The sequence below is a fragment of the Bombina bombina genome, chromosome 6 (assembly GCF_027579735.1).
Source record: "Bombina bombina isolate aBomBom1 chromosome 6, aBomBom1.pri, whole genome shotgun sequence".
In the NCBI taxonomy this organism is placed as follows: domain Eukaryota; kingdom Metazoa; phylum Chordata; class Amphibia; order Anura; family Bombinatoridae; genus Bombina; species Bombina bombina.
Genome location: NC_069504.1, coordinates 705,160,021 through 705,175,800, shown reverse-complemented (window position 1 = coordinate 705,175,800; position 15,780 = coordinate 705,160,021). Strand labels below are relative to the sequence as shown.

General features: G+C 37.1%; 1 protein-coding gene across 1 annotated transcript in view; it reads left to right on the top strand.

The window, feature by feature from the left end:
* Positions 1 to 7,482: 7,482 nt before the first annotated feature.
* DNASE2 (deoxyribonuclease 2, lysosomal) overlaps positions 7,483 to 15,780 on the top strand; it is a 195,601-nt gene continuing 187,303 nt past the window's right edge. Inside the window, exon 1 of the mRNA XM_053717847.1 lies at positions 7,483 to 7,525. The gene's annotated coding sequence lies outside the window, so the exon portion shown is untranslated. The remainder of the gene's footprint in view (positions 7,526 to 15,780) is intronic.

Genomic DNA, 15,780 nt, shown 5'->3' with positions numbered 1-15,780 from the left:
CCACAGATTTATTAGATAAAGTTAAATATATTTCTATATATTATTTAATAATATTTCAAATACCTTGACAGGAGCAAGGTAGGCATACGCAGGTATCACAGCAGAGATGCTTGGCTTCAGGAGCAAGGTAGGCATATGCAGGTATCACAGCAGAGATGCTTAGCTTCAGGCGCAAGGTAAGCATACACAGGTATCACAGCAGAGATGCTTGGCTTTAGGAGCAAGGTAGGCATACTCAGGTATAACAGCAGATATGCTTGGCTTCAGAAGCAAGCTAGGCATACTCAGGTATCACAGCAGAGATGCTTGGCTTCAGGAGCAAGGTAGGCATAGGCAGGTATTACAGCAGAGATGCTTGGCTTCAGGATCAAGGTAGGGATATGCAGGTATCACAGCAGAGATGCTTGGCTTCAGGAGCAAAGTAAGCATACTCAGGTATCACAGCAGAGATGCTTTTCTTCAGGAGCAAGGTAGGCATACGCAGGTATCACAGCAGAGATGCTTGGCTTCAGGAGCAAGGTAGGCATATGCAGGTATTACAGCAGAGATGCTTGGCTTCAGGACTTTTTTCTGCGGCTGGAGTTTTGTCGTTAGATTTCTAACGCTCACTTCAGACACGACTCTAAATACCGGAGTTAGAAAAATCCCATTGAAAAGATAGGATACGCAATTTATGTAAGGGGATCTGCGGTATGGAAAAGTCGCGGCTGAAAAGTGAGCGTTAGACCCTTTTTTGAGTGACTCCAAATACCGGAGTTAGCCTAAAACCAGCGTTAGGAGCCTCTAACGCTGGTTTTCACGGCTAACGCCAAACTCCAAATCTAGGCCCATGATCCCTAGAGGTCTCAATAAGGAGAAAGATATGTCAGTTTTTGTGCATAGGTAAGGTATGGAAGTGTTGTACACAAATAGGATGTAGAAATATGTGTTTAAATGCAGAGCAGTCCTTCTGAAAAAATGTTGATACACTTTGTTGCATAGCCTAGAGCATTGTAATTCATTTATATGTAACCATATAGATAATATACGTTTTAATTTTTCTGTCCACTAGGTGGCAGTGTGTAATGGTGTATTAGAATATTAAGGTATATATGCTCTGGTATAGGTAAAATTGTTGGTTAATAAACGTGTATTTAAGGAGCACACACAGGTGTATCTGTATAGCATGATTAAGGGTTGTTAACCCGAAACGTTGCTTATAATATCTGTCTGACCCTACAGGGAACTACAACAACATTTTCTTTCCAAGAATCATGTGATATCATAGCTCTGCAGGAGCTTAATGTCAATACAATTAGTGATCAAGGCCATAGGAATAGAGGTGTTTCTTTTAAGCCTACCTCAAGATTCTATCCAATACATAGCAGGGGCAATATTATTGAAACATTTTTCAATAGGATAGAAAAGGATCTGGTAGACCTTAAATTTACTCCCAGCCATGTACAATACAATTTAACAAAATGAGAACGAACTGCTCTCAAATCTCTTCAGGACAACACTAATCTAGTGATCAAAAACTCTGATAAGGGCGGCACAACAGTGGTACTCAATAAATCTGATTATATCGAAGAAGCCCTTAGACAATTGAACAATGATACCAACTACTTGGTGTTGCCCAGAGATCCTACAAATGCATATAGGTCAGAGCTCTTGCACATTCTGGATGAAGGGTTGGAAGAGGGGTTTCTAGATGGGAATACCGCAAAGTATTTAAATGTACAAAATCCTAGAGTTCCCCTCTTTCATCACTTACCCAAGACCCATAAATCCTTAACAAATGTTCAGGGCCGTCCAATAGTCAGTGGGATAGGGTCTCTTTTAGAGCACCTATCCCAATGGCTAGATGCTATTCTCCAACCCTTGGTTATCTCTCTGCAATCCTATGTTAGAGATACCAAACATGTTTTAAATATTTTGCAGCATCAGGACTGGAATGACACATATAGTTGGGTTACAGTGGACACAGTATCTTTATACTCGTCAATACCACATGGACAGGGTATCAAGGCAATAGGTTTCTTTTTGCGATACTTCACAGATTTTTGGATGACTTTCAGAAATACATTTAGAAAATTACCCAATTCTTATTGACACATAATTTTTTTGAATTCCATGGGATTTTCTATCTCCAAAGATGTGGAACTGCGATGGGGGCGAAATTTGCCCCATCATACGCCAACCTATTTTTAGGTTGGTGGGAAACCTTCCACATCTTTGGAGATGGGAATCCCTTCAGGAAAGCGGTATCAATGTACATCAGGTACATTGATGATCAGTTTTTTTGTGTGGAAAGGACCAAGAGATAATGTTTCACCTTTTGTCGACCCCTTAAACAACAATAACATTGGACTCAGTTTTACTTTTGAAAGTCATCCTAATACCATAAACTATTTAGACCTATGCCTGATCGGATCTGGAGAGGGCAAGGAGCCCACGAGAGTATATCGGAAGCCTATTGCTGGAAACTCTTTGCTCCAAGGGAAAAGCTGCCATCCTAAACACACAGCAGCAGCTGTAGCTAAGGGTGAATTTATTCACCTAAAAAGAAATTGTTCACAGAATGATTTTTTTGAATCCCAGGCTGATGATCTAGTGAGTAGATTGAAGGACAGAGTATACTCTAATAAAACCATTATTTCGGCTAGAAAACAAGTTGAACTAAGAAAGAGATTATTTCTCTTACAGGGATCAGATTCCTCCAAAGCGCACGAATTCAGGAGTCAATTTTGTCACAAATTATAGTACTCAATTTCCACAGATAACGCTGACCATCAGGGAACATTTTAACATTCTTGCAGCTGACGATAAACTTACTGATATAGTGAAACAAGGGCTAAGATGTAGTTCCAGAAAGAGTTCTTCTTTGGGATCAATTTTGTCTCCCACTCAATTAAAACAGGAAAAATGTACCCCCAGCACTTGGATGACCAGGATGTATGGATGCGGTTATCAGAAATGCAGACCATGTGAATACTTGGATAGAACGAAATATTTCAGATCACAGGGGCAACATTTCCCATTCAAACATGTATGAAGTTTATGTCTACCCAAGTTATTTCCATGCTAGCATGTGATTCATGTGGGGTTCAATACATCGGACTCACATCCAGAGAAATCAACTCTAGGATCAGGGAACATCTCTCTACTATTGGCAATGGAAAATCAACCACCCCCTGGTGCAAAATTTTGCTGAAAAACACAATGGCAATATTTAACACCCTGAAGTGGTGTGCTATTGAGAAAGTTAAGGTTCCCAGGAGGGGGTGAGATGTTGAAAAACTCTTGGCCAAAAGAGAGATTTTCTGGATGTTCAGACTTCAAATGAGATATCCTGAAGGTCTGAACTCCAGATATGATCTTATTAATTACTGGGAATGACTTTCTGAGTCATTACCACCATGATCTACTAACACATCTGTATTTAGTTGTAGAGCTCAGAATAAGGGTTTAGAATATTCTAGAAATATAGTAACCAATGACCCTTTTTTAACTTTGGATGCGATTTTCATTTGATTTTATCTAATATGTATGGCATTATTGACTATTGTATATAGAGTTAGCTTTCTTATGCATACTTATTTTGCTGACAATTAGTTTTTTTTCTATATTGATTATACTTACAATTCAATTATTATGGGGTTGTTGATGTACATAATACACTTAAAGGGACACTCAGGTCAAATTAAATGTTCATGATTAGGATACAGCATGTCATTTTAAACAACTTTCCAATTTACTTCCATTAAAAAAAAGTGCAGTCTTTTATATTTACACTTTTTGAGTCACCAGCTCCTACTGAGCATGTGCAAGAATTCACAGACTATACGTATATGCATTTGTGATTGGCTGATTGCTATCACGTGGTACAAGGGGAGTGGAAATATACATAACTTTGAAATTTGTTAGAAAGAAATCTACTACTTGTTTGAAATTCAGAGTAAATGCTATTGTATTGTCTTGTTATCTTGTATTTGTTGAAAATGCAAATCTACTGTATTTACTGGTCCTTTAAGCCACAGGTGTTTTGTGGGAGAATGCTTTCTTTTTTTCTGACCAATCAGCAAGTTTTAATGTGTTTTTAAGTGAGGGATTGTATTCACAAGACAGGCTATGAATACGGCATACCACCGAAACGCGTAAACTGCTTGTACTGCGCATCTTTCTCACTCTCTTCTGGGTGGCTGTTTGTCATCATTTTTTTAATTGACTCAATAAATGTTAACTTTTATATATAGAGTGAGTCTTTCTTTATTTGCTTTACCTGACCCAGATGTTCCAATAAAGTTTTGAATATATCCTTGGTGCTGTGGATTCTTCTGGAATTTTGATGATTATCGTTGGGTGCCTGCAGTAACCCTTCCAGCGTGCACTAGGACTAAGGTGTTGAGGTGCTTTGTCTATTGGGCTCGCATACCTTGATCCTGAAGCCAAGCATCTTTGCTGTGATACCTGATGCTGTGATACCTGAGTATGCCTAGCATGCTCCTGAAGCCAAGCATATCTGCTGTGATAACTGTGTATGCTTACCTTACTCCTGAACCCAAGCATCTCTTTTGTGATACCTGCATATGCCTAGCTTGCTCCTGAAGCCAAGCATATCTGCTGTGATACCTGTGTATGCTTACCTTACTCCTGAACCCAAGCATCTCTTTTGTGATACCTGCATATGCCTAGCTTGCTCCTGAAGCCAAGCATATCTGCTGTGATACCTGCATATGTCTACCTTGCTCCTGAAGCCAAGCATATCTGCTGTGATACCTGTGTATGCCTACCTTGCTCCTGAAGCCAAGCATATCTGCTGTGATACCTGCGTATGCCTACCTTGCTCCTGAACCCAAGCATCTCTGCTGTGATACCTGCGTATGCTTACCTTGCTCCTGAAGCCAAGCATCTCTGCTGTGGTACCTGCATATGCCTACCTTGCTCCTGAAGCCAAGCATCTTTGCTGTGATACCTGTGTATGCCTAACTTGCTCCTGAAGCCAAGCATCTCTGCTGTGATACCTGAGTATGCCTACCTTGCTCCTGAAGCCAAGCATCTCTCCTGTGATACCTGTGTATGCCTGCCTTGCTCCTGAAGCCAAGCATCTCTCCTGTGATACCTGTGTATGCCTACCTTGCTCCTGAAGCCAAGCATTTCTGCTGTGATACCTGTGTATGCTTACCTTGCTCCTGAAACTAATCATCTCTTCCGTGATTCTTGTATAAGTCTATCTGCAATTCTGCATCCTGAAAGCCAAACCCTTACCAACAGTACCTGCTTGTACTCTCCTTGTTGAGAGGCTTGTGCCTATTATAATTTGGGTATTCTATTCCCTTTTCCCCTACTCCAAAATATTGTTGTTTATAATTTTGCTTCAGTAAATTATTCACAAGAAAATACTTTCTTTGTCCTGTGTCTCTATTCCTTCATACCGAGTTCCACACAACTTCCCTCACCCTCACACTAATATACAAGATCTGGCAAATAGGGTTGCCAGGTGTCCGTTATTTGACCGGACAGTCCGGTAAATTAGGCTACCGCCCGGTAATATTACTTTAAAAAAACCGGACATAGCTAAGCTGTGTTTTTAATGTTTTTTACATCTGTGGCTGGAGTCCGCTGTACTCAACCTACTAATACCCAGCCCCAGCCCATGTGAAGTTCCAGTACACAGGCACCCCTTCTAGAGTAGCCTGCTACTCGCTCAGCTGGAGGCTGGAGCAGGACTACTAGCGTGGGCACAGCTTGCTTCCTAATGTGCGCTGCAGTGTGTGGCCTTGTGAGACTGTCGGATGTCACGTGATAACGCGCGTGACGTCACAACAGCAAGACCATCCGGCGGGCTGCACTGTACTACATATGCTGCTGTGTCAATTTGAGTGTGAATTCACTCAGTCAGCAGCGCCAGCAAGTAAGAGATTACTTTGCAGCGCCAGCCATTCACTTTGTCTCTTGCTGTCAGTCAGTGTGTGAGATGATCACTAGCTACTACCTAGTACAATTACCTTACAATACAAACAATAAGGTATGTCTCTCATTTTGTTTAAATAATTAGTATATTTTTATATATATGTATATACTGTGTATATACTATATATATATATATATATATATACATACACTTTGTATATCTTTATTTAAATCTCTCAAGTCTCAAAATTATTATATTATACTTATATTATTAAATAATGCTTATATATTGTCTGAGTATATATATATATATATATATATATATATACACATACATAATATATGTACACACCTATATATTGCATTATGTGTATGTATAATAATAATAATAAATATATATATATATATACACACTCGCACATAATGCAATATATAGGTGTGTGCATATATTACATTTTATATATATATATATATATATATATATATATATATATATATATATATATATATATATATATATATATATATAAAAAACAATGGTGTGTGAAATCATGGGTTCGGCCACAAGACCGCCTACCACGCTTCTTTCCAATGCACCCCCCCCATTTTCTGCTGACTGTCCAGTATTTTTTTGAAGGACAACTGGCAACCCTACTGGCAAACCTACTACGTAAAAGCATATTATATGCAAGGAACAGTTATTACAGTGGTATTTTTTTGTATTAAAAAATATCAAGTATTTTGGATGCGAAAAAGGCACTTGTCATGTGGAAATTTGCACTAAATATGCTATGTGACTATGACATTTGACAATGTCCTAAAATGGACACTGTACATGGCACTTTGAAATGGAAAGGAAAGTCAGATTTAAACTTTCATAATTCACATCAAGTAATTTTAAGACACTTTTAAATTAACTTCTGTTATCAAATTGACTTGATATCCTTTCTTGAAAATATATGCTACACTACTTGGGAGCTAGCTGGTGATTGGTGGCTACACACACTTGTTTCTTGTCATTGACTCACCAGGTATGCATTGCTGCTCTGGAGCTGATTTATGTTTTTAATCTATTTGCAGGGGTTAAAACACAGTTATATGCAAAGCAGCAAAAGTGAACATTTCATAAAATTTTATAACTGTTCAATTTTGCAAATGAATCATATAAATTCTGACCCCTTAGTCAGATCATATAATTGTGTGTTATAATAAGCTACAGCAATCAATACATTCTCCCTCCCCACAAACACACACAGATCAGCATAAGCTTTTCCCACTACAACAGATTTGCAAGTTGTAAAGAATATATAAGTTCACATTTTTTAAAATGTTTAAGAGCAGAAGAGACGTTCATTGCATTGATATTGGCTAAATGAAGACAAACGTCTCGTCTGCAGAGTCCAGACTGTCACTGACTGAGAGTGACGAGACGACCACCAAAAGCACTAAAATAAACAGATCCAATCTGTATCTCAGTTTTATTGAAGATTTCAAGTAAAAATGTAACATAAATAACGATAGGCTGAACCTGGCAGTGTAAACTAAATCCACACACCCACTTTACACATACAGTTTCTTACTTTCCAGGAAGTAGAAGGAACTGCTTTGTTGATCTGCTCTGAAGCACAGAAAGGTAAACAAGCAGAAAATGTGTTTGAATACATTCAGCTGATGAAATGTTAAACTTTTCTAACGCAACTTTCAATCTAAATATCACTCATTTTACATGTGTGAAATAGTTATGAGAAATAGTTATTTCTTAATTTCTCCATTAAAGTGTGTAGTGTGTGTGTTTTAGATAAAACTACAGTACAAGTGCTCACTCTTTTAACTTTTAGCATAACCAAGATCTAACATGACATGAACCTTACTTTATACATATAAAACACAATATATAGTTTTTTTTTATATAGTTTAAATCATTTGAATTTGTTTCTCTGTTATAATAATATCCACTGGATTGTATTTAATTTGTATTTATAATTCTAAATCAATAAACACTTAGGTATTGTATAAGTATATTAGGTATACTATTGGTTAATAATGATGATGTTACTTGGAATCCTGTATCTTTCAGTTCCTTTATACATGTTCTGCCTTTTTAAAACTTTAGCAATATCTGCATAGTTGATGTTAAAGGGACAGTAAAGTCAAAATTAAAGGGACAGTCGACAACAGAATTTTTGTTGTTTAAAAAGAAAGATAATCAATTTATTACCTACTACTCAGTTTTGTATAACCAACAGTTATAGAAACACACTTTTTACCTCTGTAATTACCTTGTATCTAAGCTTCTGCTGACTGCCCTCTTATTTCAGTTCTTTTGACAGACTTGCATTTTAGCCAATCAGTGCTCACTCCTAGGTCACTTCACGTGCATGAGCTCAATGTTATCTATATGACACACATGAACTAATGCCATCTAGTGGTCAAAATGCATTCAGATTAGAGGCAGTCTTCAAGGTCTAAGAAATTTGCATACAAACCTCCTAGGTTTAGCTTTCAACTAAGAATACCAAGAAAATAAAGCAAAAATTAGTGATAAAAGTAAATTGGGAAGTTGTTTAAAATTACATGCCCTATTTAAATCATGAGAGTTTTTTTGGACTTGACTGTCTCTTTAAAGTTTAATGATTCAGGTAGACCATACAATTTTAAACAACTTTCCAATTTACTTCTATTATCAAATTTGTTTTGTTCTTTCTATATCCTTTCTTTAAAATAACCCTATGTAGGCTAAAAGGAGCTTAGGAGTGTGCATGTGTCTATGCCAGTAGTGCTTGTAACTATTATTGCTGCAAACACTGACTTTACTGCCCCTTTAAAGTAATTAATAGTGTTGAACTCAGAGGGGAAGTTGATATAATCAGAAGAAAAAGAGGAAACCATAAAGCTAAAGGTTACTAGTTCTTCTAAATAGAATATGATTATTAAAGGGATATTAAAATGAACATATCCGTGCTCTTGTTCTGCTCTATCCAAAAAGGCTGGCAGAGCCTAAGTATGCCAAAATGTATCTCATCCTGCAACATTAAACACAGTCGGCGAGATTACGAGTTTTTGTCGGTAAGGCTGTGCGGTGCTAACGCTCCTTTTTTTCTTACCGCTCACTTAAAGGGACAGTAAACCTTAAAAATAATGTTATATAATTCTGCACATAGTGCAGAATTATATAACATTATATTAGCCAAATATTATTTAAACGTAATTTCCCCTATTCATTTTTAAAAGAAAGCGCTGTTTCACAGCGTTCAGCTCCTAACGCAGGTCCATTGTTCTATGGGGAAATAAAAGTTATGTCTGCACCTAACACCCTAACATGAACCCCAAGTCTAAACACCCCTAATCTTACACTTATTAACCCCTAATCTGGAGCCCCCGCTATCGCTGACACCTACATTATATTATTAACCCCTAATCTGCCGCTCCGGACACCGCTTCCACCTACATTATACTTATGAACCCCTAATCTACTGCCCCCAACATCGCCGACACCTACATTATATTTATTAACCCCAATCTGCCCCCCAACGTCGCCACAACTATATTAAATTTATTAACCCCTATTCTTCCGACCCCAACGTCGCCGCTACTATATTAAATTTATTAACCCCTAAACCTAAGTCTAACCCCCCCAACTTAAATATAATTTAAATTAAACTAAATAAATTTAACATAATTAAATAAATTAATCCCATTTAAAACTAAATACTTACTGATAAAATAAACCCTAAGCTAGCTACAATATAACTAATAGTTACATTGTAGCTAGCTTAGGATTTATATTTATTTTACAGGCAACTTTGTATTTATTTTAACTAGGTACAATAGTTATTAAATAGTTAATAACTATTTAATAACTACCTAGCTAAAATAAGTACAAAATTACCTGTAAAATAAACCCTAAGCTAAGTTACAATTACACCTAACACTACACTATAATTAAACTAATTACCTAAACTACATACAATTAATTACAATTAAATTAAATAAACTAAATTATGAGAAAACCCCCCCACTACATTACAGAAAAAAAAGAATTACAAGAATTTTAAACTAATTACACCTAATCTAATCCCCCTAATAAAATAAAAAAGCCCCCCAAAATAATAAAATTCCCTACCCTATACTAAATTACAAATAGCCCTTAAAAGGACCTTTTGCCGGGCATTGTCCCAAAGTAATCAGCTCTTTCACCTGTAAAAAAAAATACAATACCCCCCAACATTAAAACCCACCACCCACACACCCAACCCTACTCTAAAACCCACCCATTCCCCCCTTAAAAAACCTAACACTACCCCCTTGAAGATCACCCTACCTTGAGCCATCTTCACCCAGCCGGGCACAAGTGGTCCTCCAGAGAGTCCGAAGTCTTCATCCTATCCGGCCAGAAGAGGACATCCAGACTGGCAGAAGGCCTTCCGGAGCGGAGCGGGTCCATCTTCAAGACATCCGACGCGGAGCATCCTCTTCATCCGACGGCCGACGACTGAATGACTGGTCCTTTTAAATGACGTTATCCAAGATGGCGTCCCTTGAATTCCGATTGGCTGATAGAATCCTATCAGCCAATTGGAATTAAGGTAGGAAAAATCCTATTAGCTGATGCAGTCAGCCAATAGAATGCAAGGTCAATCCTATTGGCTGATTGCATCAGCCAATAGGATTTTTCCTACCTTAATTCCGATTGGCTGATAGGATTCTATCAGCCAATCGAAATTCAAGGGACGCCATCTTGGATGACGTAATTTAAAGGACCAGTCATTCAGTCGTCGATCGTCGGATGAAGAGAATGCTCCGCGTCGGATGTCTTGAAGATGGACCCGCTCTGCTCCAGAAGGATGAAGAAAGATGATGCCGTCTGGATAAAGCCTTCTGCTGGTCTGGATGACCTCTTCTGGCAGGATAGGACGAAGACTTTGGACCCTCTGGAGGACCACTTGTGCCTGGCTGGATGAAGACAGCTCAAGGTAGGGTGATCTTCAAGGGGGTAGTGTTAGATTTTTTAAGGGGGAATTGGGTGGGTTTCAGAGTAGGGTAGGGTGTGTGGGTGGTGGGTTTTAATGTTGGGGGGTATTGTATTTTTTTTTTACAGGTGAAAGAGCTGATTACTTTGGGGCAATGCCCCGCAAAAGGCCCTTTTAAGGGCTATTTGTAATTTAGTATAGGGTAGAGAATTTTATTATTTTGGGGGGCTTTTTTATTTTATTAGGGGGATTAGATTAGGTGTAATTAGTTTAAAATATCTGTAATTTCTTCTTTTTTTTCTGTAATTTAGTTTATTTAATTTAATTGTAATTAATTGTAGATAGTTTAGGTAATTAGTTTAATTATAGTGTAGTGTTAGGTGTAATTGTAACTTAGGTTCGGGTTTATTTTACAGGTAATTTTTTACTTATTTTAGCTAGGTAGTTATTAAATAGTTAATAACTATTTAATAACTATTGTACCTAGTTAAAATAAATACAAAGATGCCTGTAAAATAAATATAAATCCTAAGCTAGCTACAATGTAACTATTAGTTATATTGTAGCTAGCTTAGGTTTTTTTTTTTATCGGTAAGTATTTAGTTTTAAATAGGATTAATTTATTTAAATATGTTAAATTTATTAAGTTTAATTTAAATTATATTTAAGTTAGGGGGGGTTAGACTTAGGGTTAGACTTAGTTTAGGGGTTAATAAATTTAATATAGTAGCGGCGACGGGGTCGGAAGATTAGGGGTTAATAAATGTAGGTATGTGTCGGCGATGTTAGGGACGGCAGATTAGGGGTTAATAAAATTTAACTAGTGTTTGCGAGGCAGGAGTGCGGCGGTTTAGGGGTTAATATATTTATTAAAGTGGCGGCGATGTACGGCCGGCAGATTAGGGGTTAAACATTTTATTTAAGTGTTTGCGATGTGGGTGGGGGGGGCCTCGGTTTAGGGGTTAATAGGTAGTTTATGGGTGTTAGTGTACTTTTAGCACTTTAGTTAAGAGTTTTATGTTCCGGCGTTAGCCCATAAAACTCTTAAAGGATTACTTTCTGTTATAATTTTTAAGCTAAACAACTAACATATTAAAGTTAATAAACATTCATTAAAACCTACTGACCTATATTTTCTCCAAAACGAAGTTTCATAACGTTCTAAAAGTTATATATTTTATTCGACGATGATGTCACGTTATCCTGCCTACTATTTTCAGCACTTCATGTTCAAAATACTTAAACCAATAACTTTGTGTTTAAAGCGCCATTTTGAAACCTAGGTATTGTAAACGGATTGGTACAGAGCAAAGGATACCCACGGAGTGGGTTTGGAAAACAATTAAATTTGCAGACAAGATTTCTGATATACGGTAGAGATATGTTAATGAAATGCTATTGATAAAAAGCCTATTTGGGGTAGTTAGTTAGTAACAGGCATAGAAAATATTTACTTACAGTGGCCCTTTAACTACTGACTTTTAAATGCGGTAGGAGTCTTGCCAGGAGAGGGTCTACGGCTCACTTTTTCAGGCAATCGTAATACCGGCGTTAGGAAAATCCCTTTTAAAAGATAGGATACGCAACTGACGTAAGGGGATTTGAGGTAAGCTAAAATCGCAGAAAAAAGTGAGCGGTAGACGCTTTCCTGCCTGACTCGTAATACCAGCGGGCGTTAAAAGGCAGCGTTAGGACCCCGTAACGCTGCTTTTTAAGGCTAACGCAAGACTCGTAATCTAGCCGAGTGATTGCTGTGTTCTCCCCAGGACCTATTTGATAGGCACACCACCTGGCTAATTGTAATGACCACCAGGATTTAAAGGGCCACAATGGCTAAAAAATTAAATGCTCTAATTTGTTAGAACATTTAATTTTTAGACTATTATTATTATTATCGGTTATTTGTAGAGCGTGTGTTTTACATCTGTGAAAACCGCCACTGATCCAATTATCAGCGGTAGCCACATGACTCAGCTGTGAAAGTAGTGCTGCTGATTGGATCAATGACAGTTTCCACTTGTGTCCATCATCTGTAGCCAAATGTGGAATGTGAAATAATATAAACTATAGGGCCAATTTTATTAGTACAGAAATAAAAGCATTTTTTTTCATTGCAAGGTAATCACTGTTACATTTGTAGGGGTTAAACACTAATTTAATGCTAGATAGAATAAAGCATTTAAAGAAAAGATTAGAGTTAGAATAACAAGTAGATGTATTTTTTTTGTTTCATTAGTTGTTTAAATAATGACAAAATAAGTGTAAAATTTTAGCGTTTATAAAACAATGGGAGCTGCCATGTTGTAACTTAGGTTACCTTCTCTGCTGTGGACAATTTGGGACCGTTATAAATAAGTCACTACTGCAATCAATGGCTGTGTGGAATATAACAGTGTTCTGCACTTCTATTTCTAACAGGAACTAAAAAGCTCACAATTTTAGAATGGAATTACAGGAAAATGGGACAAAATTAATAATGAAAACATTCAGTAGAGGTTTATATATATATATATATATATATATATATATATATATATATATATATATATATATATATATATATATATATATATATATATATATATATATATGTAAACGATTTATAATTTTATATTACCATCTTAAAGTGTTTAATGTCCCTTTTAATAAAACATTTTATTATTACACTATTGGTGGCATATAAAAAAATGAGAACACTTTATTTTTGTACTTTTATATCCTACCAGTCATTGACTTTTACATATTTTCCTTGGGGGACGCATCAGAGTTGAGCAGGAAATCCGAAAGTTCAGTGTCTAAGGGCTCTATTCACAAAGAGGTGAATTGTAGGTGATTTGAAATCTTTCATTAAAGGGACAGTCTAGTATAAATTAAACTTTCATTATTCAGATAATACTTTAATTTTAATCAACTCTCCAATTTACTTTTTTTTTTTTTTTCCAAACAAGCTTTATTTAAAGATGCACAAATACAATACATGGACAATGCATAAACCAAAAACATACAATTAGGGATATATGTACCGCTTTTGGAATGTAATTTGCCATACAATTAAGTTAGGATAACATCTGCATCAGTGTGGCAGTTCCAAAGTTCTCTCAAATCTTCATGTTTGATTCCTGCCCGCTCCTGAGGGCATACTAGATACTTAATTGTAATTTCAATTGTCCATGTATGTTGGAAATCAAAGCTTGATTTTTTGTAACAATATTGTGTAACATATGAAAATATTAGAACCTTTAACATCAATAAAAAACAAAAAGAAAAAAGCTCAGATCAAAGCAGCCCATACACACCAGGCCCAGAGAGAGAGAAGAAAAAAAAAAAAAAACGAAAGGAGAGTTTGTAAAGGAGGGAAGAGGGGGAAGAAGGTTTCCCAGGATGAAACCCGAATTATTCAGTGGTAAATTGCATGCTCGAGGGTCAGCAAATAGTTCAGTCAGTATGGGGGGATTTCCACATAGCCATCAAGGATTCATAAACGTCAATTTGATTGCTCTGAAAATAATGTAACTTTTCTAATATAAGCAATTCATTCACGGCAGATCTCCACTCTGCAAGAGTGGGCACCTCCCTCGATTTCCATAATCTAGGAATCAATCTTTTCGCTCCCGTTAGCATGATCAAAAGAAGGGCCCGTCCCTGCCTGCCTATAGAATCCGGTAAATGCAAAAACAAAATGGTCTCGAGGGAGTTTGATATGTGTACATTCAGTATTCTAGACATCTCCTCTATGACTGCTGTCCAATATGTCGTCAATTTAGGGCAGGACCACCATATGTGTGAGAGTGTTCCTATCTCACCGCATCCCCTCCAGCATGCCGCTGAGGCAGTCGGAAAGAATCGGTGTAACCGGGAAGGTGTATAATACCATCTAGTGTGTAATTTAAGTTGTATCTCTTGAACCACTGCGGAAACAGAAGAGTGCTTAATCAGTCTAAATGACTTGAGCCATTCTTCCTCTTCAACCACATTATTAAGGTCTCTATTCCATGCGTCAGTGTATGTCGGTAATTGTATGTCAGGCGGCAAGAGAAGCAATTTATATATTTTTGAAATAAGTCTTTTAGGTGGTGTAGAACTAGTACATAAGGTTTCAAACGGAGTGAGTTCCCTAAGGAAATCAGATTTATTATTGTGATGTGATAGAAAGTGAGAAAGTTGGTGATATCTCAACCAGGATGAGAATATGTAGTCGGAGTGTTCTTTCATTTCATGTTGAGATCTGAGTCTCCCGTTAGTCAATGCAAAGTGTAAAGCGCCTATTCTCAGGTTATATGGTTTATCTCTAATTCTACTTAGCTCATAGTAGGGTAGGTCAGGATTCTCCAGAACTGGAATAAGTGGGGAAGTGAGTTTTGATATATGTGTACTGGTTGAGATTAACCTATCCCATTCCAGTAGGGTTTCTGTTATTAAATGATACTTTTGTAATATTTTTGGGCGCTTGTGTGCAGGGGTCCAGGCTAGAGAGACGACATTGTTAGAATGGAGAATCTGCCCATCTATTCTGACCCATAGTTTTAGCGGGGAATTGTGTGACCATTCAGCTATTCTCTGTAATAGTATGGCCCTTCTATATAAGGCCAAATCCGGGAATCCCAACCCTCCTCTATCTCTTGGAAGGTAGAGTGTTTTTTTTGGAACTCTGGGTTTCACTCCTGACCATATAAACTGCTCTAAGGTTTTTTGAAGTTTGGGAAGAAAATCCGCCAGTAGGTGAATTGGAATTGTTTGCATTACGTATAGAATGCGTGGTAAAATATTCATTTTAATTAAGCCTATTTTTCCCAGCCAAGACAGTGATTTGTTCTTCCAAGACGACAAATCGTCAGTTATCTCCTTCTTGATAGATAAGTAGTTATTTTTATAGAGATCAGCTGCATTTGCTGATAAGTAAATGCCCAAGTATTTCAGT